Below are 24,481 nucleotides of genomic sequence, written 5' to 3'. Positions count from 1 at the left end.
CTGGATCCTTTCCAGAGATATATACCTGGAAAGATATATATGAGGTATAAGGGAGACGGGGGTGGAGATGGGTGAGAAGGATGAGAGCTTATCAATATCCAGGAGACCTGGCATCATCTAGCAGCTGGAGGGAGTTTGTTGTCAGGCTGTAAACCACCCCCCAGTACCATGTGGCTGGTAGATTTTGTTCATGAGTATGATGGGCTCACAGAGGTTTATCAACTTCTGAGTTACTGCATCTCCCTGACACAGTCTTCAAGCAGAATGTGTGAGATGATGCAAGAGGGGAAGAAGAGGAAAGGAAAGAAATCCAGCTTTTGATGTGACTTTGCAACCGTGGGCCAGGGCAAGATTGCTGCCTTGCAGGTCTGTTTTTCCATCACACATTTCATTTCAGATCAGAACCTAAGTCAATTCACTTGAATTTTTTTTCATACATTTATGTACCTTTTTGTTATAGATAGAAAAGTAAATAGTACAGAATGCACTTGCAGTGTGATTCATCAAAACAATTTTAAAAATTGCTTAAGCAATTAGCCAAGAGATCTTTTGTGTTAAAGGCACGCCTGAACAATTTATGAGTTGGTGAAGTCTTCATTAAATCAGTTAATCAGGCGTCCATTGCTGAAGCTGTCAGGCCTGGCTTAGATGATTGCTGCTGTTATGTGAAACTGTTGACATTTTGCTCTGAGTCAGTCAGACGTGATGTATCATCTTGGTCAGAGACCAGCCTGCCCATTAGAGTAAGGAGCTCCTGGAAGTGGGTTCAGAATCTTTGGGTGGGAGCAGAGTAGTCCATGAGAACAATGAACTGTAACTGCAGAAAAAGAAGTAGGATAGGCTCAGGTCAGACAGGCAGGGTCCACGGAGCAGAAATGGTGGGATGGAGACAGGCGGCATAAGGGAGAGGGGAGGGAAAGATCGGCAACGTCGCAGCTGCCACTTCTGTGAACCTGGGGCATACACCACCCACTCAGTCACACAGCTCAACAGTCCTGAAGAGTGACCACTAATATTCCCGTTCCACCGGTGAGGAAGCTGAGTTTCCTAGCAGTTCACAGAGCATGAACCTCACACTTTGTATACTTCACAAATCTTGTCTCTTGTAATCACCACAACCCCCTTTGAAGGCTTTTACAAATGGGAAAATGGAGGAGCTTGCAGTTGTTTAAGAACTTGCCTAGAATCAAACAGCTGGACACTGCAGAGCGTGGCTGAGCACAGCTGTGGCCGTATCACACAGCCCTCCTTGCTTTCCTGGGGACAGAGGGTCGGGCCGGTAGAGGGAAAACCTCACCCACCTTTCAGTCTACCCAGTGTCATCCCTGATTCGTGGCTACAAAGCTTTTGCTCAAGACCAGGCTTCCATCAGTGGCTTCCCAGAGGTCTAGCTGTGGTGAGGAATCTTGATGCTGATAAAGCTAAATTTAAATTCTGCTTCTAGAATTTTCTGTCTTTTTGGCTTTGGGTGAGTCCCTTGCCTTCCCTGAGCTTCAGTTTCCTCAAGATTGTAGCTTGGAGACTGCTGGTGGGGATAGGGGGTGGAGGTGGGGGTTAAGAACTGGGAGAGGTCAAGCATCTAACCCATGATAGAGTCCCAACCATGGGCTCATTTTATTATTGTAACTAGTGTATGGACTGAGCTGTATCCCCTCAAATTCTTCGGTCAAAGCCCTAACCCCCAAGGACATCAGAATGTGACTGTGTTTGGAGATGTAGCCTTTACAGAATGATTAAGTTAAGATGGAGTGGGCCCTGATCCAGTGTGACTGGTGTCCTTATAAGAGCAGATGAGGACCCAGAGGGAGGACAGTGTGAGGACACAGGGTCATGACCATCTCCAAGCCAAGGAGAGAACACTCAGGAGGAGCCGGCCCTGAAGACACCTCGATCTTGGACTCCCACCCTCCAGAACCATGAGACGATAAACACCTTTGCTGAAGCCACTTCATCTGCAGTACTGTGTCAAGGCAGTCCCAGCAAACCTACATAACTAGCAATACAGAACTAGAGAGGTCGCCCAGTTTCCCCAGTATCTTTTCCATAGGTGAATGCCTCTAGAGAGGCCTTATGTCATACCACACTAGGGTGGCCCCCACCCCAATTACCCTCCAACATCTTCCCCTTACTGGTCAACTGTCTTCCCCACTAGGATATGGATTCCATGAAGGACCTTGCAGGTGTTTCCAGAGCTCACCCAGTGCCTGGCCCCAGGCAAGCTCTACCAAATAGATGGACCAATTAACTAATTCACCTCTTTAAAGTATTCAGAGAGCAAACATGAAAGTGATTCCATCTGTCAAGATATTTTGAGGATCCAGCTTCCGCTGGTCAGTCTCCTTCTCATTCCTAGAAGTGAAATACCCATCACCCCCTATTTTGTGGACTGTCCCTGAATAAAGAGCTGTCAACTCTGAAAAACACATCTCCTCTGACACACAGTGTGCACCAGACTTACTGCTTCAATTTGTCTCCTTCAAAGAGTGATCCCCATGGGTCCAGAGTATCCCTGGAAATGTCACTTTCGCACCATCTTCCCCACGGGAGCACCCAGAGGCTGTCTTTGTGTATCATAAGGACTGAGGAGCAGCAACAAGAGTGGGATATGAGACAGAACACCTGTGCAGTCCTCTTTCATGTGTGAATTTCCCCTTTTGAAAAAAAAATGTAGGAGATTGTCCATAAGGACACAAGAAATAATTTTTAGATGTATTATGAGGTCATCTAAGTAGGAATTTCTCCTTATTTTAAGAAAAGTGTAGAAAGTTGTCCAGAAAGAAACAACAGCTGTTTTAAAATGTTTTATGAGGTCATGTAGGTAGTTGCAGAGAGGAAACAGTTTGTCTTAACAAAATCCTAGAGTGACACATATTTCTTCTTGTGCTCCTAGGGATGTCTGTTTCAGGGGTCTTACAAATTAGTGGAACACAAAATTAACTAGAGAAAAAGTGGGAGGGGCAGGTAAGTGGAAGCTCCTGCCCACACTTTGTACCCCAGTGTTCTCATTGCTCCCCTCCCTTGATTGGCACTAACGTTGACCCCAGAGATGCCTGCCATGCCTTTGGGCCACACGCCCACCTCTCTTCCCTCTGGAATCTGAGGCCCTAAGGGATGGGATCATGTATCTCCCTTTATACGCTCACCACCTATCTCAGTGCTCAGCACACCATAGGGTGTCGTCTGTGGGCTGCTGAACTGAAATTCAGCAGATGTGAAAGCTGCCCAGAGAGAAGGAATTTTCTGGAGTCCTTTCAAGGTGAGGGAGTAAGTGAAGTGAGTGAAAGTCACTCGGTGGTGTCTGACTCTTTGCGACCCCATGGACTATACAAGTCCATGGAATTCTCCAGGCCAGAATACTGGAGTGGGCAGCCTTTCCCTTCTCGGGGGATCTTCCCAACCCAGGAATCAAAACGGGGTCTCCTGCATTGCAAGCGAATTCTTTACCAACTGAGCTATGAGGGAGTAAAGGGGTGACTTAAAGGCAGAATACTGGCAAATGAAAAGGAGGTAAAGAGGGGATGGTCTGCAGGCTCCTGTCAGTGGTAAGTGGTGAAACTGGTTCTTGTGGTATAATCCAAGGTTCACGCATGCTCAGTCACGTTCGACTCTTTGAGACCCCATGGACTGTAGCCCACCAGGCTCCTCTGTCCATGGAATTTCCCAGACAAGAAGACTGGAATGGGTTGCCATTTCCTTCTCCAGGGGATCTTCCCGACCCAGGGATCAAACCTAGGTCTCCTGCATTATCGTAGGCTTTATTTTGCTTTTGTGGAATTTCACAACTCACAGTCCAAATCATGAGTTTGGGATTTTCACAGGTATCAGAATTGATTTGATGCATGCTTTGGTTCTGATAAAAAGCGAAGTCTAGAGAGAGGTAAGAGAACAAGAACTTAGTCAGCTACAATGATGAATGAATGTTTTACTGGGCCATGCCCCTCCCAAGGTGCTCTGCACAAGCACGTATAGCAAAAGCACATTCTGTGAACGCCAAAATAGAAATCTACTAAGGTCACTCTCATAAAACGGCCAAGAGAGATGGAGCACCACAGGAACAGACAGGATTGTTTACCGATATGGGTAAACATAGTTGTCGCTAATAGACTTTTCCATCTCAGTGTGAGTATATATCTGTGCTGTGTATGGTATGTATGTGTTTGTGAGCGTGCATGAGTCCAGATGTGTGTGTGATGGGAAAGACCAGAGTGGCAGAGTCTTGCAGGTGCTCAGAACTGCAGGTTTCTCAAATGTGATAATTAAGGGTCTCGGGGAGAAAGACTCACAAGTCCACAGAGATAAGGTGCCATGCCCCAGACAGAGGCTACCCCACAGTTGCCCGAGTTTGGTTGCACGTGGAGACACACAACTTGCGAGATGCTCTCACCTTTCCCCGTGAGAGTCACATCTGACTTCTCCTCCATAAAAAGCCCTGTCTGTTCAACACTGTGGTTTCCACACAGGAGAGCATAGAAACAGTAGTGGGTATCAATGGCATTATAAATCGTTGTTATGAACTATCAGAAAAGCAATGTGAAAATATTTATCAAGAGTGTTAAAAACACTTCTACTATTTATTCTAGTCATTTCCTTCCTAGGTAATTTAACCTAGGAAAACAATCCAACATACAAATCAATATTTCTGTACAATATTTTGACCAAAAACTCATTTATTATATGGAAAAATTATGAACAACCTAAATTTCCAATATAGTGCAACCACAGCATGAAACATTGTGAGTTTCAAAAAGGATACTTAAAAAGACCTTTTAAACATGTAAAATTCCTAAGAGATGGCTTGATATAAGAAGGATGATTTTTAAAGCTATTACAGGATGACAAATATAGAAAAATACAAAGAAAAAATATAAAAGGAAATAATCAAAATGTGAGCAGTGATGGCTTCTGGTTGATGAAATACTGAAATTTCTACTTTTTCAAAATTTACTCTACATTCCTAATTTTCTTTAATGAGCTTGTGTTGTTTTGTAATCATACAAAAATAAACGTAAGTATTCATGGTCAGCTTGCTCTCCAAGGGAGCTCCTCTTTGCCTCCATTTAGGTCTCCTAAAGCTGTGTGATTGTGATTGGAACCTTGCCATTGATAGGGAGATAGCAACTTTCTGTTTTTGTCCTACATCTAATGCCTTAAAAAAAAAAACCTGAAAATTGTACAACAAAAATTGTACAGCTCAATAAATCACTACAAAGCAAGCAGCAATGTAACCTGACCCAGGTCAAGAAAAAGAACACTGCAGCATCCAGATTCATTCTTCATGCATTTGCCTAATCATTATATTTTCTCTCCAGCTCAAATCATTGTATCACTTTTAACACTCTTTTTATATTTCCTATTTGTTAAATTGTAGAAATAGAATCATATAGTTTTGCTCTCTTGCATGTGATTTCCTACAGTCAGCATTGTTCATGAGATCTCTTCATATCTCATATAGCCGTGGTTTGTTCTATTTCACTGCAGTACTATGAATTCATTTTGTGGTAGGAATATTCATCGATTCTATTTTCTGTTCACCTACCCTGCCCCCCTCACCTACTCTACTGATGTCAAATGTAAGTATTATTTATACTCATACTTATATTATAAATATAACTATGAACATTTTAATGTAGTCTCTTGTGGTACCTGTGCATGCATTTACATTGTGTATATAACTAGGAGTGGAGTTGCCAGGTCAAAGGCTAAGCATATACTCCACTTGTATAGCTAATTATTTATTTCCAAAAGTTTGCCATATCCTCATCAGCATCAGGTGTTATCTCTTTTTAATTTTAGGCATTCTGAAGGGAGGGTGGTTGAAAATCTATTATACATTTCAATTGCATTTCCTTGATTATCAATGGGGTTGCAAACATGTTTAACAGTCATTCAGATATCCTCTTTGTGACTTGTTCTTTCAAGTCACTTGCCCATTTTTTCTATTGGGTTATATGTCTTTTTCTCACTGATATATATAAATATTTCACGTCTTTTAGATATGCACCCTTCATTGGTTATTTCAAATGTTGAAACATCTTTTCATATTCTGTGGCTTGCATTTTCATTCTTTTTACAGTGCCTTCCAATGAACAGAAGCTCTTAAATGTAATGGAATCCAATTTGTCAATATTTTCCTTTATGGCTAGTGATTTTTTGTCTTCTGTAAGTTTTCCCTATCATGAATTCATGAGGTTGTCTTCACAGATCATTTTCTAAAAGCTTCGCTTTTTGCCTTTCACATTTAGAGCTTCCATCAAAGTGGAATTAATTTTTATTTATGTTTTATGGAAGAGGTCATTTTCCCAAATGGATATTCAATTATCCTGGCCCCATTTACAAAGACATGGTTCTTTTCCATCTCTCTTGTGGTGCCAAAATAGTCATAAATCAAGTGTCCATATATACACTGGGAAGTTTCTGGGTTCTCTTTTCCATCACAGTGTACTATCTGTCTATCTTTGAGCCAATATCACACTTTATTAGTTACTATAGCTTTATGATACATCTTAACATCTGATGTAACAAGTTTATCTACCTTGTTTCGGCCATCTGGATTTTTTTATACACACTTCAGTTTAATTATAACAGAATGGGGCAGCGAGGCTAGGATGGGAGTACTGTAGAGATTTTTATTAGAATCTCATTGAATCTACTCATCTATTAGGGGATGATTCACTCTTGACAATATGGAATCTTCCAATTGATCCACTCTGTATTCTGTTCAACTAGGCCTCCTTGATTTTCTTGATTTTTGTTTCTGATAGCTTGTTATTTGTGTATAGAAACACCACACATTTATGAGTATTACTTAAGCATCTTGCAACTTGACTGAATTCATTAACTGTTTCTGGTTTCATCTTTATGATTTTCTAGGATATCATCTGCAAGCAGTGACAGTTGTACTTCTTTTTTCCAATTTGGATTCCTTTTATTTATTTTTTGTGTTTCATTGCTGTGGCTAGGACCTCCAATACTATATTAAGTGAAAGTGGCAAGAGTCAGTATCCTCGTCCTGTTCCTGATCTTAAAGAAAAATCTTTCAGCTTTTCCCCATCAAATAGAATGTTGCCTGTGGGGTTTTCATATATGGTATTCATTATGTTGAAGTACGTTCCCCCTATACCCACTTTGTTGATGCCCAGTTTGTTTGAACGTTGAGTTTGAACCTTTTTATGTATCAAATATTGAAATGGATAAATGGTTTTTACCTTTCAATCTATTAATGTGATGTATCATGTTTGTTGATTTACATTGTTGGACCATCCTTGCATCCCAGGGATAAATCCCACCTGATCACAGTGAAAATGTATTGTTGAATTCAGTTTGTTAATGTTTTGCTCAGAATTTTTTCATCTTTATTCATCAGGAACAATGTTCTATGGTTCTGTTTCTTGTAGTATTCATATCTGGCTTGGTGTGAGGGAAATGCTGGCCTTGTAAAATGAACTGGGAAATGTTCTCTTCTATGTTTTGAAAGAGTTTGAGAAAGACTGGCATTAATTCTTCTTTAAATACTTGATAGAATTCACCAGAAGACAATGTGGTTCTGGATTTTTCTTTGTTGGGAGTTTCTTGATTATTGACTCAATGTTCTTACTCATTAATAAGAATTTCCGTTCTACACTTTCTACCACCATACACAAAAATAAACTCAAAATGGATTAAAGATCTAAATGTAAGACCAGAAACTATAAAACTCCTAGAGGAGAACATAGGCAAAACACTCTCTGACATAAATCACAGCAGGATCCTCTATGACCCACCTCCCAGAATATTGGATATAAAAGCAAAAATAAACAAATGGAACCTAATTAAACTTAAAAGCTTTTGCACAATGAAGGAAACTATAAGCAAGGTGAAAAGACAGCCCTCAGATTGAGAGAAAATAATAGCAAAAGAAGCAACAGACAAAGGATTAATCTCAAAAATATACAAGCAACTCCTACAGCTCAATTCCAGAAAAATAAATGACCCAATCAAAAAATGGGCCAAAGAACTAAACAGACATTTCTCCAAAGAAGACATACAGATGGCTAACAAACACATGAAAAGATGCTCAACATCACTCATTATCAGAGAAATGCAAATCAAAACCACAAAGAGGTACCATTACACGCCAGTCAGGATGGCTGCTATCCAAAAGTCTACAAGCAATAAATGCTGGAGAGGGTGTGGAGAAAAGGGAACCCTCTTACACTGTTGGTGGGAATGCAAACTAGTACAGCCGCTATGGAGAACAGTGTGGAGATTTCTTAAAAAACTGGAAATAGAACTGCCATATGACCCAGCAATCCCACTTCTGGGCATACATACCAAGGAAACCAGATCTGAAAGAGACATGTGCACCTCAATGTTCATCGCAGCACTGTTTATAATAGCCAGGACATGGAAGCAACCTAGATGCCCATCAGCAAACGGATGGATAAGGAAGCTGTGGTACATATACACCATGGAATATTACTCAGCCATTAAAAAGAATTCACTTGAATCAGTTCTAATGAGATGGATGAAACTGGAGCTTTTTATACAGAGTGAAGTAAGCCAGAAAGATAAAGACCAATACAGTATACTAACGCATATATATGGAACTTAAAAAGATGGTAATGATAACCCTATATGCAAAACAGAAAAAGAGACACAAATGTACAGAGCAGACTTTTGGACTCTGTGGGAGAAGGCAAGGGTGGGATGTTTTGAGAGAACAGCGTTGAAACATGTTTGTTATCAAGGGTGAAACAGATCACCATCCCAGGTTGGATGCATGAGACAAGTGCTCGGGGCTGGTGCACTGGGAAGACCCAGAGGGATCAGGTGGAGAGGGAGGTGGGAGGGGGGATCGGGATGGGGAACACATGTAAATCCATGGATGATTCATGTCAATGTATGGCAAAAACCACTACAATATTGTAAAGTAATTAGCCTCCAACTAATAAAAATAAATAGGAAAAAAAAAAGAATTTCCGTTCTTTATTTAGTCTTGGTAGTTTGTATGTTTCTAGGGATATATCCCTAGGAAGCCTGTTAATAATACAGAGTATCCAATTTGTTGACATATTATTGTTCATAGGGGTCTCTTATGATCATTTGTATTTCTGTGGCTCAGTTATAATGCCACTTCTTTCATTTTTTATTTTCTCATTTCTGATATTATCTACTTGGGTCTTTTTCTTTTTTTCTTAGTGTAGTTAAAGGTTTGTCAATTTTGCTTACTTTTTTTAAAAAAGGTTAATTTCATTATCTTTCCTACTGCTCTTCAGGTCTCTATTTCCTTTCTTCCTCACACACAGCTCTATTCATGCGCTCAGTCATGTCCAACTCTTGGTGACCCCATGGACTGTAGTCTGCCAGGCTCTTCTGTCTATGGATTCTCCCAGCAAGAATACTGGAGTGGGGTGCCACTTCCTTCTCCATGATATCTTCCTGACCCTGGGATTGAACTCGAATCTCTTATATCTCCTGCTTTGACAGGCATAGTCTTTCTTTCCCCAGGAAGCCCCTCCTTTGTTCCTGCTCTAATCTTAATTATTTCCTTTTTTCTAACTTTGAATTTAGATTTGTCCTTGTTTTTCTAGTTTCTAAAAGTGTATAGTTAGGCTGCTTATTGGAGACTGTTTTTTCAATGTAGGTATTTATTGTGGTAAACGTCCCTATTAGGACTGTTTTTGCTGCATCCCATAAATTTTGGCATGTTTTATTTTCATTTTTATTTGTTTCAAGATACACTAGTTACCTCTTACTTGTGATTTCACTTTCCATAGCTTCAGTTACCCTGGTCAACCATGGTTTGAAAATATTAAATGGAAAATTCCAGAAATAAATGACTCATAAGTTTTTAATTGTGTGCCATTTTAGTGGTGTGATGAAATTTTGCACTGTCCTGCTCTGTCCTGTCTGGGATGTAAATCATTTCTTTGTTCAGCATATCCCTCCCATTACTCACTTAGTAACTATTTAGGTTAGCAGATCCACTGTTATAGTATTGCAGGGTTTGTGGCCAAGAAACCCTTGTTTTACTTAATAATGGCTCTGAAACACAAGAGCAGTGATGCCATAAAGTGCTTCTTTTAAGTGAAAAGGTGAAAGTTTTCAATATGATAAGGAAAGAAAAAGAATCGTATACTGAAATTGTTAAGCTCTATGGAAGAATGAATCCTCTGTGGTGATACTGTGACAAAAGTAAAAGAAATTCATTTTTTGCTGTCACACCTAAAACTGGAAAAACTAAGTGCCATAGTGCATGAAAACTGCTTAATTAGAGGGGAAAAGGCATTAAACTTGTGCAATAAGGTGTTTTTAGAGAGATATATACCACATTTACATAACTTTTATTGCCGTATTTTGTTATAGCTTTTCCATTTTATTATTAGTTATTGTTGTTAACCACTTACTCTGCCTAATTTATAAATTAAGCTTTATCATAGGTATGTATATACAAGCAAAAACATAGTATACAAAGGGTCCAGTACTCCCTGTGGTTTCAGGCATCTACTGAGGGTCTTGGAAAGTATCTCTCATGAATGAAAGGGAATTACTATATGTTTTAGTTCCTTATTGATTTCTTTTTTGACCCATTGCTTATTCAGGAGTGTGCTGTTGATTTGCACATATTAGTGAATTTTCCAATTTTCCTATTATTAATTTGTAGTTTCATATCACTGAGTTTGAAAAAGACAGTTGGTATGATTTCAGTTTTCTTAAAATTGCTCAGACTTGCTTTGTAATCTAATATATGATCTATTCTGGGGAATGTTTCATGCACACTTGAGGAGAGTGAGTTTTCTGCTGCTGTTGTATGGAATACACTGTACATGTCTGTTAGGTTAATTTGAGTCAAAGTATGGTTGAAGTCCAATATTCTTTGTTGATTTTCTGTCTGAATGATCTATCCATTGTTGAGAGTGAGGTAATGAAGTATTATTGTATTGTTATCTATTTCTTCCTTCACACCTATTTTGTAATTGTTCAGTCTCTAAGTTGTGTCTGACTCTTTGTGACCCCATGAACTGCAGCATGCCAGGCTTCCCTGTCCTTCACTCTCTCCCTGTGTTTGCTTAAACTCATGTCCATTGAGTAAGTGATGCCATCCAACCATCTCATCCTCTATCACCCCCTTCTCCTCTTGCCTTCAATCTTGCCTTCAACCTTGCCAGCATCAGGGTCTTTTCCAATGAGTCATCTCTTTGCAGCAGGTGGCCAAAGTATTGGAGCTTCAGCTTTAGCATCAGTCCTTCCAATGAATATTCAGGACTGATTTCCTCTAGGATGGACTGGTTTGATCTCCTTGCAGTTCAAGGGGCTCTCAAGAGTCTTCTCAAGCAGCACAATGAAAGCATCATTTTTTTGGTGTTTAGCCTTCTTTATGGTCCAATTCTCACATCTGTACATGACTATTGAAAAAACAATAGCTTTGACTATATGGACATTTATCAGCAAAATGGTATCTCTGCTTTTTAATAACGCTGTCTAGGTTTGTCATAGCTTTTCTTCCAAGAAGCAAGCATCTTTTAATTTTGCAGCTGCAGTCACCATCTGCAGTGATTTTGAAGCCCAAGAAAATAAAGTGTCACTATGGCCATTGTTTCCCCATCTATTTGCCATGAAGTGATGGGACCGGATGCCATGATCTTAGTTTTTTGAATGTCGAGTTTTAAACCAGGTTTTTCACTCTCCTCTTTCACCCTCATAAGAGGCTCTTTAGTTCATTTTCACTTTCTGCCATTAAAGTGGTATCATCTTCATGTCTGAGGTTGATATTTCTCCCAGCAATCTTGATTCCAGTTTATGATTCATCCAGCCCAGCGTTTAGCATGATGTACTCTGCATATAAGGGCTTCCGAGGTGGTGCTAGTGGTAAAGAACCTGCCTTCCGATGCAGAAGACATAAGAGATGTGGGTTCGATCCCTGGGTTGGGAAGAGACTCTGGAGAAGGAAATGGCAACTCACTACAGTATTCTTGCTGGAGAATCCCATGGACAGAGGAGCCTGGTGGGTTATAGTCCATAGGATCGCAGAGTCAGACATGACTGAAGTGACTTAGCATGCACTCTGAATATAAGTTAAACAAGCAGGGTGACAATATACAGGTTTGATGTAGTCCTTTCCCAATTTTGAACCGGTCAGTTGTTCCATGTCCAGTTCTAAGTGTTGCTTCTTGTCCTGCATACAGGTTTCTCAGGAGACAGGTAAGGTGCTCTGGTATTCCCAGGAGATAGGTAAGGTGCTCTGGTATTCTCATACCTGTTCATATTTGCTTAATCTATTTAGATTCTCCAATGTTGAGTGTATGTATATTTTCTGTTGTTCTATCCTCTTGGTGAATTGACTGCTTTATCATTATATAATGACCTTCCCTGTCTCCTGCTACAGTTTTTTTTTTTTTTTTTTTTTTTACTTAAAGTCTCTTTTGTGCAATATAGTATAGCTATTTATATTCTCTTTTAGTTCCATTTGAGTGTGATATTTTTCCATCCCCTTACTTTGGGTCTATTTGTTTTCTTAAAGCTGATATGAGCTTCTTGTGGGCAGCATATAGTTGGATATTTTTTTTTATCCATTCACTCTATTCCTTTTGATTCATTTATATTAAAGGTATTATTGATAAGTACTTACTAATCTTCTCTTATTAACTGTTTTATGGCTAATTTGTTGTTCTTTTCTTGTTTTCTTTCTTTGGGAATTGGTCATTTTTCATAGTGGTATGCTTTCATTCTCTTCTCTTTATCTTTTTATATCTACTGTAGATTTTTGGTTTACAGTTACCATAAAGCTTAAATAAAACATGTTATGGGTAAAAAAGTTCATTTTAAGCTGATAATTCAACTTCAATTGTGTTCAAAACCCTACCCTTTTCCACCCCTTTGCACATTTCATATATTTTTATGCCATAATTTTCATGTTTTTATATTGTGTGCTCATTATCAAATTAGCAATAATCTGTAGCTATAATTGTAGCTATAATTATTTTTGATACTTTTATCCTTTAACCTTTAAACTAGAGTTAAGTGATTAATATACTATTATATTGTATAAAGTATTTCTAATTTGACTATGTATTTATCTTTACCACTGTGTTTTATATTTTCATATCCTCTCATGTTACTAATTGCATCCATTCATTTTAGCTTGAGGAACTCCTTTCAGCATTTCTTTTCAGGCTGGTTTAGTCGTGATAAGCCACCTCAGCTTTTGTTTTTCTAGGAAACTTTTTCTCTCCCTTATTTCTAAAAAAAACTTTGATAAGATATTCTTGATTGCCAGCTTTTCTTTCCAGCACTTTGACTGTATCATCCCACTTTCTCCTGGCCTGCAAGTTTTCTTCTGAGAAATTCACTGTTAGAGTTCTCTTGAATGTGAGGAAATATTTTTTTCTCTTGTTGCTTAAAATTATAATTTTGTCTTTGATTTTAGACAATTTTATTATAATGTGTCTTGGAAAAGAACATTTTGAGTTGAAATTTTAGGGGACTTGGAGACTTCATGAACTTGGATGTGTAAATCTCTTCCCAGATTTGGGAGGTCCTCAACACTATTTCGGAGAAGGCAATGGCAGCCCACTCCAGTATTCTTGCCTGGAAAATCCCATGGACAGAGGAGCCTGGTAGGCTGCAGTCCATGGAGTCGTGAAGAGTCGGACATGACTGAACGACTTCACTTTCAATTTTCACTTTCATGCATTGGAGAAGGAAATGACAACCCACTCCAGTGTTCTTGCCTGGAGAATCCCAGGGACGGGGGAGCCTGGTGGGCTGCCGTCTATGGGGTCGCACAGAGTTGGACACGACTGAAGCGATTTAGTAGCAGCAGCAGCAGCAGCCACTATTTGGACTTCCCAGGTGGTGTTAGTGGTAAAGAACCTGCCTGCCAATGCAGGAGATGTAAGAGATGCAGGTTTGATCCCTGGGTCAGGAAGATCCCCTGAAGGAGAGCATGGCAACCCACTCCATTATGCTTGCCTGGAGAATTCCATGGACAGAGGAGGCTGGCAGGCTACAGTCCATAGGGTTGTAAAGTCAGACATGACCGAAGTGACTTATTAGCAGCAGCCACTATTTCTTCAAGATTTCTGCCCCTTTCTCTCTCTCTTCTTCTTCTGAGACACTAATAATGTGTAGATTGTTCTCTTAATAGTATTGTATAGTTCATGTAGGCTTTCTTTACTTCTTTTCATTCTTTTTTCTTTGTTTTCCTCTGACTGGATAATTCCAAATTTTCTGTCTTCAGAGATTCTTTCCTCTGCTTGATCCAATCTGCTGCTGATGCTTTGTATTACATTTTTTTTTTTTTTCATTTCATACATTGTAGTCTTTGCTCCAGGATTTCTGTTTGATTCTTTTATGATTTCTACCTCTGTGTTAAACTTGTGTTGTTTGTGTATTTCATTGAATTGCCTTTCTGTATTTTCTTGTAACTCACTGAGCTCTTCAATATTCTTGCCTTAAGAATGCCATGAACAGTATGAGCTTCTTTAAGACTATATTAAATTCTTTGTTAGGAAAATTGCTGATCACCATTTCTTTGGGTCAGCCTCTGGAAAGTTATTTTGTGCCTCTGGTGGTGTCATTTTTCATTGAGTTTTCATGTTCCTTAAAGTTTTGTATTGCTGTCTTCACATTTAAAGAAGCAGTCATCTCCTCCAGTCTTTACTGACTGGCCTCTTCAATATGTCCTAGCACAGATTTTTTTCCTCCAACAGTGTGCTGAATCTTCTCCACTGACTCCCAGACTTCCTCAAATGTACTCTCATCCTTAGATGACTGTTAGAAACAGTCTTCTTTCAGAAGAAGACAATAGAAAACTCCTATTCTGCCATTTTGATGACATCTGCCTGAAGCAGTGCCTTCAGGTCTTTAATCAGTTTTGGAGAATATTTAGTCTTTAATCTTGCTTCAAAAATTGCTTTTGCACCATTCTCTATCTTTTCCACTTTTGAAACTGGTAGGATTGCCTCTCTGTCCTGTGTTTTGTGTGGCCCTTATGCTGTTTTCTCAAAACAGTCGTAGTTTATGCCTATTAATATTATGTAGCACCCTATTTAGCACTTTTCCCCATATTTAGTAAAGTATTTGTATTAATTATGTCAAAATGAGCCAGGACGTATTTGACAAATCTCTATAGTTCAATTCCTGCTATAGACTTTTGATAGGTTCATATGAATTTAAGAAAATTCTCACTTTCCTAGGTGGTTAAATTTGAAATAGGAACAGCAACAACCTATTTTCTTGACTCTTTTCCAGATGTGACTCAATACACCCCTTCCTTTTAAGAACAATATTCAAGGGAATCTGCATGGGGAAAAGTGGGCTTAGTTCCAAGGAGCTAAAGTCAACTAACTCTTCACTTTCTAGAGGCAATGGTAAAGGTAGTTGGCATCCCTGTACTAGCTGATTACTTGTTGCATTGCCAGTAGGGCCATTTCCATGAGGGTATGGAGCTGCCAGGACACTGTGAGAGGAGTTGGTGGGAATGTGGAAAATTACATATTAGATGTATGTGACAGATGTGTGCAGACTGAGCAGGCCAGTCATTAAGCAGTAGAGCATAATCTGAATGCTGTTACTACTGCTGTTTTGTCTTATTGTCTGGTGTAAGTTTATAAGTGTTTATTTTATTGTTTGGCAATTTTTTTTTTCACAATAAGCCCTTTTGTCAACAATGAGTGAAAGTGTTAGTCACTTAGCCATGTCTGATTCTTTGTGGCCCCATGGACTATAGCCCACCAGGCACCTCTGTCCACGTAATTCTCTAGGCAAGAATACTGGAGTGGGTAGTCATTCCCTTCTCCAGGGGACCTTCCTGACCCAGGGATCAAACCCAAGTCTTCTGCATTTCAGGTGGATTCTTTACTGTCTGAGCCACAGGGAAGCCCTAAAAAGTAATAAGTGTATATTTAATAAAATTAAGTAGCAAATTTTCATTTCTCAAGACAGTTGGTGGCTTGTGTGACTCATATATAGTGTTTGTCATTAATATGCACTATAGGGGCTGTGGGCTTCCCTCGTGGCTCAGTGGTAAAGAATCCACCTGCCAATGCAGGAGTCACAGGTTTGATCTCCAGGTTGGGAAGATCTCCTGGAGAAAGAAATGGTAACCCACTTCAGTATTCCTGCCTGGGAAATCCCATGGAAAAAGAAGCCTGATGGGCTATAGTCTGTGGGGTCAAAAAGAGTCGGACACAACTTAGCAACTAAACAACAACAACAATAGGGGCTGTATCACTGACCACATGGAATTCAGGGGACTAAACATGCTGAAAGGGCACCAACAGCTACTCTGAAAGTTAATCATCACTTTAAGAAGACTGTGTCCTAAAACGACACTTTAATGTTACATGAGCAGAAGTTTTGTTTGCATGAACTGTGTGAAGCAAGACTCATTTACATCAAATAACTGATCTTCTAAATTAATTTTACTTTTTTGTCTGAAAAGTAAAATTATATTATTCTTGTTACTTTGGAAAAAGAGAAACTTTGAAAACAGATAAGTAATACCAGTAGTATAAGAGTGTCATCAGATGCTTCAAAAAGAATATCTCAACAATGATGTGTAGTTCATACTCTTTCTTGCATCAAAGTAGAGCTTTTGGAAGTTTACTCCACCATCATGAAACATTTGACATCATTGTAAATGCTACTGTAACTCAGTAAAAATATCAACATTAAAAAGAAAATAATATATGTGATAATTATATAGATATAAATTTTGACAAAACATGATATTTTCTTATGAATGATTCTCTTACTAATTAAGAAACCATATTTGGCACTACTTGTGGTTCTCACATACTTAATAAATATGTCTGTAAAAGCTGTGCTATTTTACCAGTCAAAGAGAAATGATAAGCATCAAAAATTTTTAAATCATATTATATAGAGCAACTAAACTAAAACATCTAGTTGTACAAAGCTGATGTAGATCCTTCAGCAGGGCTGTATGAACTTTATCTCTTTACTGGCCGTCACTAATCAGACATTAGAGAAAGTTAAACCTTTGAAGAATTAATTTGTGAATTTACTGTGTATTTGGCAATGACACTGAAGTCTTTTTTAAGTCTTCTAAATTTGAAATGTAATTTTTTTCAAAATCACTTAGAACTATTTACTCTCAGAAATCAATGCATGGAGCACCAAAAACTTCTGTTAAGAGTTTTTTATATTTTCAGAAAATTCCATTTATTCAAAATAAGATCTGCAAATAGAAAACAGTAAATATATCTCCCCAGAAATGAAGGAGACCCTCAATAAATGAAATGATAAGAACTCAAATAGTGAACAAGATTTAATTTTGAAATTGTTTTCTTGAGCTTTGGAATGTTCATCTCAGTTGATGCAGAAAAAGCGTTTGACAAAATTCAACCACACCCGTGTATGATTAAAAACTCTCCAGAAAGTAAGTATGGAGGGAACATACCTCAACATAATAAAGGCCACATATGACAAATGTTAGGTAGTTAGAACAGGGAAAAGGAGTCCAAAATGGCGGTGGCTAAAAGAGAAGGAAGGGAAAAGCCCGTGGAAATAGAACAGAGGAAGGTCAAAGGAAGGTCCGAGGACCGGAGTGAGGACTTCAGGTAGAGCAGCGCTCCTGGCTGAGCCCAATTTGCACAGGACAGGCCCAGAGGGAAGAAAAAGCATATAAAAAGAGCCAAAGGGCTCTCTCTCTCTCTCTCTCTCTCTCTCTCCCGCATGTGTATGCTCTTTCTCTCTCCCTACCTCCCTCCCCCTGAAACCCACTTCAGGGTAGATGTCAGGCGAGTTTATGCTCCTCAGTTCTTGTCTCGTCACAACAATGATTTGGAGCGACGTACATTAAAGCCCTTGGTGCGTCACAGCTCTTGGGTCTTGGATAAACTGTGTTATAGCTCTTAGACAAATCAGTATTACAGCTCTATTTTATTTAGAAGATAGCAGGAGAATCCATCCTCAAAGAAGAGAAGAGAGTGGAGGAGTGTGGGGGGGAGGGGTGGGGTAGAGAGAGACAGAGAGAGAGAGAAAGAGCGTACGCATGTGGGAGAAACAGACACAGAGAGAGAGAGCACGTGCTTGGCTCCTCTTTTTATATGTTTTCTTCCTGCCCTATGCAAACTGGCTTCAGCCAGGAGTGCTGTGCTACCTGAAGTCCTCACTCCGGTCCTCGGACCTTTCTTTGACCTTCCTTTGTTTTATTTTAGCAGGTTTTTCCCTTCCTTGTCTTTTAGCCATGGCCATTTTGGACTCCTTTTCCCTATTCTAACTACCTAACATTCCCCATTCAAGAGATGGGAGGCTCAGTTCTTTGGGAATAGGGGCATAGAGGTCTTTCTGGCTACTTCCTGCTGGATTGGGACGGTGAGGGGTATTGGGCCTCCTCTTGCTAGTCTCAGTCCTCAGAGTCCTCATAGAGGTGTCCATCTAAGGGTGAGTGATGTCCATAGTCAGCTGTAGTTTTGTATCTTTGTTGAACTGGCACAGCATGTTGTAGCTTGTTGACCTGAGCAGAGACAAAACAGGTTAGACAATTAATAATGCATGGAACAATCATAAGCAGCATCAGTGTGGTGTTACAAGGACTAGTAAGAGCATTGATGGTGATGGTGAAGTCTCTCAGTCGTGTCCAACTCTTTGAGATCCCGTAGCCTACCAGGCTCCTCCATCCATGGGATTCTCCAGGCAAGAATACTGGAGTGGGTTGCCATTTCCTTCTCCAGGGGATCTTCCCAACTCGGGATTGAACCCGGGTCTCCTGCATTGGAGGCAGATGCTTTAACCTCTGAGCCACCAGGGAAGACTTTATGAGCATTAGCCAATTCTAAATTCCCATCGCCAGGATGGCTCAAGTCCCTCCTTGTTCAGGGATCAGAAGATTTGTCTCCTGCCTGTTTTGGAGTACAATCTCTACCAAGCTGTGTTGGTTCTTTAGAGCTATCCTGAGGAATCATGTCTCTAGAAACCAGGTTTTGGGGGTGTTCATTAGGATGGCACTCATTTGTAGTTCTGAATAGGTATCTGAGATCTCCCAGGGGCTCACAGGTGTATTGAGTGTCCTCTTCTGTTTTCTTCCATGGCTTGACTCATGAGTAGTGAATCCAGGAGTCGTGTCCTGGTACCTTGACTACTGTGGGGGTAGAAAGTATTACAGGGTAGGGGCCCTTCCATGTGGGCTGAAGTTGAGCCTTTGGGAACTCATCTTTCCAGACTTTAATTAGGACTTGAGTCCCTGGAGCATATAGTGGTGACTCCTTAGAATCTTTTGTGTCCTGGTTCATACCCCACAAGCGTATATCCTGTTGGAATTGCCCAATGGCCAAGGTATAAGACTTGAGGGTCTGAACCTCTGGATCTAGGCAGAGGTCATTGACATAAACAAAAGGTCTCCCATATAGCATCTCATAAGGACTAAGACCAACCTGTTCCTTGGGGGCAATACAGGTGCGGAGGAGAACTATTGGTAAAGCCTCCTTCCATCCCAGGGAGGTCTCCTGGGTTATCTTTTTTATCGCTGATTTTAAGAATTGGTTGTCTCTTTCTACTTTTCTTGAAGACTGAGGCCTCCAGGCACAATGGAGATAATAAGTAATGCCCAATGCTTTAGAGACCCCTTGGGTGACCTTAGAAGTAAATGATGTCCTACTGTCACTTTGTAATGACCTGGGCAGACCAAATCTTGGAATGATTTCATGGAGCAGTTTTTTCACCACCTCCTCAGCCTTCTCAATCCAGGTGGGAATGCTTTCAATCCATCGTGTGAGTGTATCTTTCATGACTAATAGGTATTTATACCCTTGAGAAACTGGCATCTGTGTGAAGTCCATCTGCCAGTCCTCTCCTGAATAAGTCCCATGCCATTGGATGGGCTGGGCCAGCTGGGGTCTTCGACCTCCTTGGGGGTTGTTTAATTGGCAAGTGGGACAAGAGGAGACCACTTGCCCTATAACTATTTGCAGGCCTGTTCCTCTGAAGGACCTTTCTAGTAATCTTTGGAGGGGCTTCTCCCCTAAAGGAGTGGTGGCATATAAGGAGCTAACCAACTTCCATTGGAGGTTCCCAGGCAGAAAAAGGAGCCCCTCCTTTTGGAACCACCCGATATGATCTTCTTGAAAGCCCTCACTCTTAGCTTTAAGAGTCTCACCTTCAGTATACGAAGGAGTTTCTGGCAAATTAGTCTGTGGAACTAAGGTGGCAACCCTTTAGTAGGCCACTGTTCTGTAACGCTGCTCTCTTAGCTGCCTGATCAGCTGCTTGGTTCCCTCGTGCCACTTCCATGCTCCCTTTTCTAAGTCCTTTACAGTGAGAGACCAAAACCTCAGCGGGCAGATGGACTGCCTCCAAGAGTCTAAGAATTTGATCACCGTATTTGATTGGGGATCCTCTAGTAGTCAAGTGGCCCCTTTCTTTCCAAATAGCAGCATGTGCCTGTAGCACCAGAAAGGCATACTTGGAGTCAGTGTAATTAGCTACTCTTTTTCCTTTTTCCAGCTCTAAAGCTCAACTCAGGGCTATGAGCTCAGCTAATTGGGTTGAAGGACCTGGTGGCAGAGGCTTAGCCTCTATGGTCTCAAAATTGGAGACTATTGCACACTCCTTTTTCCATCCAAGACAAAGCTGCTTCCATCAGTGTACCAGATTTCCTCAGGATTGGTCAGAGGATCTTCTGACAATCCCTCTCAGGGTTTTGTCCAGTGGTCCAAGGTTTCTAGACAAGAGTGAAAGGGGAGAGAGCCCTCAGGGGTAGGCAGGAGGGTGGCTGGGTTAAGAACCTCACAAGGAGATATAGTGAGGCCTGGATTTTCCATCAGCATTACTTGATATCCGAGGATCCTTTGATCAGACATCCATATATGGCCTCTCCCATTTAGGAGTTGTTTTACTTGGTGATTGGTAAAAATAGTTAGATTGCCCCCAAAGGAGAGTTTTAAAGCATCTTCTATCATTGATTGCAATAGCTGTAAGATTTTGAAGGCAGGGGGTCCAGCCTCGGGCGTTTGGATCAAGCCCCTTGGATAAGTAAGCTACAGGTTGGGGCTCAGATCCCAACCTTTGAGTTAATACTCCCAAGGCTATTCCCTCTCTTTCATGGACATAAAGTTGGAATGCTTTTTCTGGGTCTGGCAACCTCAAGGCAGGTGCCTGAGTTAAGGCCTGTTTTAGTGTAACCTCTGCCTTCTTTTGAGGAGTTCCCCACATCATTGGGATTGAATCATCTCGTCCCTTTAAGCTTTCATATAAGGGCTGGGCAATTAGACCATAGTTGGGTATCCAGATTCTACAATACCCAGTTAGCCCCAGGAAAGCTCGCAATTGTTTTTGAGTCGTGGGGGAGGGTAACTGGAGGATTCCTTGTACCCGATCAGAAGACAGCCTCCTGGACCCGTGCGTAATCTGAATTCCCAGATAAGTGACCTTTGTCTCAACCATCTTAGCATGGGAGACTTTATATCCCCTTTCTGCCAAAAAGTTTAGAACCTGAATTGCATGTTGTTGGGCATTTTTCCCATCTGGAGAGCAGATTAGTAGGTCATCTATGTATTGTAATATTTTCCCATTAGGTCCCAGGTCCAGATCTAGGAGATCCTGGCTAAGGGCCTGTCCAAACAAGTGGAGGCTATCTCTGAATACCTGAGGTAATACTGTCCAAGTGATCTGTTGGTGTTTTTCTCCTGGGGCGTCCCACTCAAAGGCAAAAAGATCTTGGAATTAAACTGAGTGGGATCTTGGAGGACAATGATGACCAGTTCAGCTTGGTGGTCTCATCCAGGAATTCCCTGGTCCCACACCTGGGGGTTAATTTTGTCCTCCCATAGTTTTTGGTCCCTGTCTATTGGAGATGGTGTAATGGGTTTTTAAGTAGTAACCAGAAGCTGTATGGCTATAGGGGCTGAAAAGCTTCCCATCACAAGCGTGGTCCCCAGTTTAGAGAATATATCTCTTCCCAATAAGGGAGTAGGACACTCAGGGACCACCAGAAACTGGTGGGAAAATATTTGTCCATCCCAGCAACAAAATGCTTGGGTGAATCTTTTATTAGTTGTTTTTCTGTAGCACTCAAAATGGTACAGGTTTGGGAGGAAAAGTCTCCGGAGTAGGAGATCAAGACAGAGTAGGTAGCCCCTGTGTCAACCAAGAAATTCTGGGACCTACCTGCCACATCCAGTTGCACCCTTGGCTCCAGCCCTGTGATGGTTATCTGTGACAGGGGGGCTGGCTGGAGTGGGCCACTTCAGTCCTCTTGAACCATCGTGAGGAAATGCTTAGCACTTGACCTTGAGGCTCTTGGGGCCCAAGGGCAGAGTGCTGCCCAATGTCCCAGTTGATGGCATTTGTGGCAAAGTGTTCTAGGAGACTCGTCACGATTTGGACACTCTTCGGCCCAATGCCCCGCCTGTCTACAGATTGGGCATTTGTCTGTGCTTTGTCCTTCAAGACTTGGGGTTTGCCACAGGGCTTCCCTGGAGGGTGGCCAGCATCTGGGCATGCCTTGTCTCTTTCCTTCTCCCCCTCTCCTGGGTCTTAGCCTCCTTCTCCTGTTCCCTGTTATAAAAGGTATTGGTGACTGTCTGGACCATCGCATCTAAAGAGGCAGCAGAGTCCTGCTGCTGTAGCTGTTGTAACTTAATTCTGATATCTGATGCACATTGGGACAGGAATTTGTCCTTTAAAATCACCTGTCCCTCATAAGAGTCTAAGTCCAGATTGGTAAAACTTTTGGAGGGCCTCTTTTAGCCTTTCCAGGAAGGCAATTGGGTTCTTGAGGGGCTCCTGAGTTATTGCTGAGACTGGGCAGAGACCCACAAGTTTCCTTCTGTTTCCATGGGTGGACTTCCTTAGGGGTGAATTTTTCTGAAGCTTATCCTACCTACTGTTGCAACCTGAGAGCCAGGCATCCCTGGGTCAGCGTGCAGATCCCCAGGCAGGCTGAGGCGTGACAGCCTCCTAGAGATGGGATCCCCGAGCAAGTCGAGGTGTGACGACCTCCTGGGACCCCTGGGACTAGCGGATCCCCGAGCAGGTTGAGGCATGACAACCTTTCGAGGACCAGATCCCTAGGCAGGTCGAGGTGTGATAACCTCCTGGGACCCCCAGACTGGAGTTTGGGCGTCAACAAGGTCTCCAGCGTGACCAATGCTGAGTAGGATTAAGGGGATTGGATATTATACTGTATTTCTCTCCCAAGGCTAGCTATTTTCTGGTTGACCCTCCAGAAGGTTGTAGAGGCAACATTGTGGGCCCAGGTGGGGCTGAGGAAAGGAGTATGAAACAGAAGGGGAGGAAGCAGAGCACAGCCTTTGAAAGAATGACGTAGCACAAGGGCATAACATAAACCAATTAAAATCAATTGGGTCCAAGATGACAAGTCAAATTTAAGTAAACCTTAATCCCCAATCTGTAAGCCAAAAGACACACCCAGAGGTGGCAGAACAGCTCTAAGTCACTGTCAAAAGATGGAGGAGTGGGTGGCTTCCCAATGGCTGAGATGATCCTCCCACTCATTAGAATTCACCCTGCTTGCAAAACCTAGCCAGGCCACATTCCATGGCCCATATCCTGTAGAATGGGCGCTTCTCTCTGAATCTTAGCAAATCCACCTCCCACTTATCACTTTGTCGCTCACTGAATTTTTGCAATAAGACCTCAGAGCCTGAGCTGGGCATCTTGGGTTTTGGTCGGGCTCGAGTCCCGGGAGAGAGAGCTGAAGGACAGGAGGAAAAAGCAGTGGGAAAAACGTGCCAAGGAATCCCCTTCATAGCCTGCTGGAAAATTTGCTAGATATCTGACCAGTGCTCACAGTTTCCATTGGCCTGATTTTGGGCACAGAGAAGAGTAGGGACAGAAGAACCCCCACCGGCTTGGGTAACAGCTACTGGGGCCCAGCAGAGAGTGCCTTTGGGACATTCCCAAGAGTAGCCTCTCCAGAGTCCCTCAGTTGCGCTCACTGCCGCCCGCCTGTTCGCAGGGGGTTTGAGGAAACAAGAAACAAGAGATTGTAAAGGAATTAAGATTTTGTTAGGCATGTGTCCCTCCAGCCATAGGAGCGAGGACTGCCTACTTTAACCTGAAGTCTTCTGGAGTCTGAGGCTGAGCTGTGAGCTTTCTGCTGAGTTCGTTTTTCGCTGTCCCGGTTTCCAGCATGATGGGCCTCTTGCCACTTCCCCTACACTGTGTTTTCTTCGCGCTTCACTTCTACCGTGGGAGCTTCACTGAGTTGGGCTCCTGCTGTGCTTGGCCTCTTCCATGCAGAGGTTGTTTCAGCCAAGTTAAACCCGAGTCATGGCACCATAGATGTCAGGCCAGTGTATGCTCCTCGGTTCTTGTCTCGTCACAACAATGACTTGGAGCGACGGACATTAAAGCCATTGGTGCATCACAGCTCTCGGGTCTTGGACAAACCATGTTATAGCTCTTAGACAAATCAGTGTTACAGCTTTATTTCATTTAGAAGATAGCAGGAGAATCCATCCTCGAAGAAGAGAAGAGAGTGGAGGAGCGCGGGGTTGGGGGGAGGGGAGAGAGA

The sequence above is a fragment of the Cervus canadensis genome, chromosome 8, assembly GCF_019320065.1.
Source record: "Cervus canadensis isolate Bull #8, Minnesota chromosome 8, ASM1932006v1, whole genome shotgun sequence".
Taxonomy (NCBI): Eukaryota; Metazoa; Chordata; class Mammalia; order Artiodactyla; family Cervidae; genus Cervus; species Cervus canadensis.
This window is presented reverse-complemented; position numbering follows the sequence as displayed.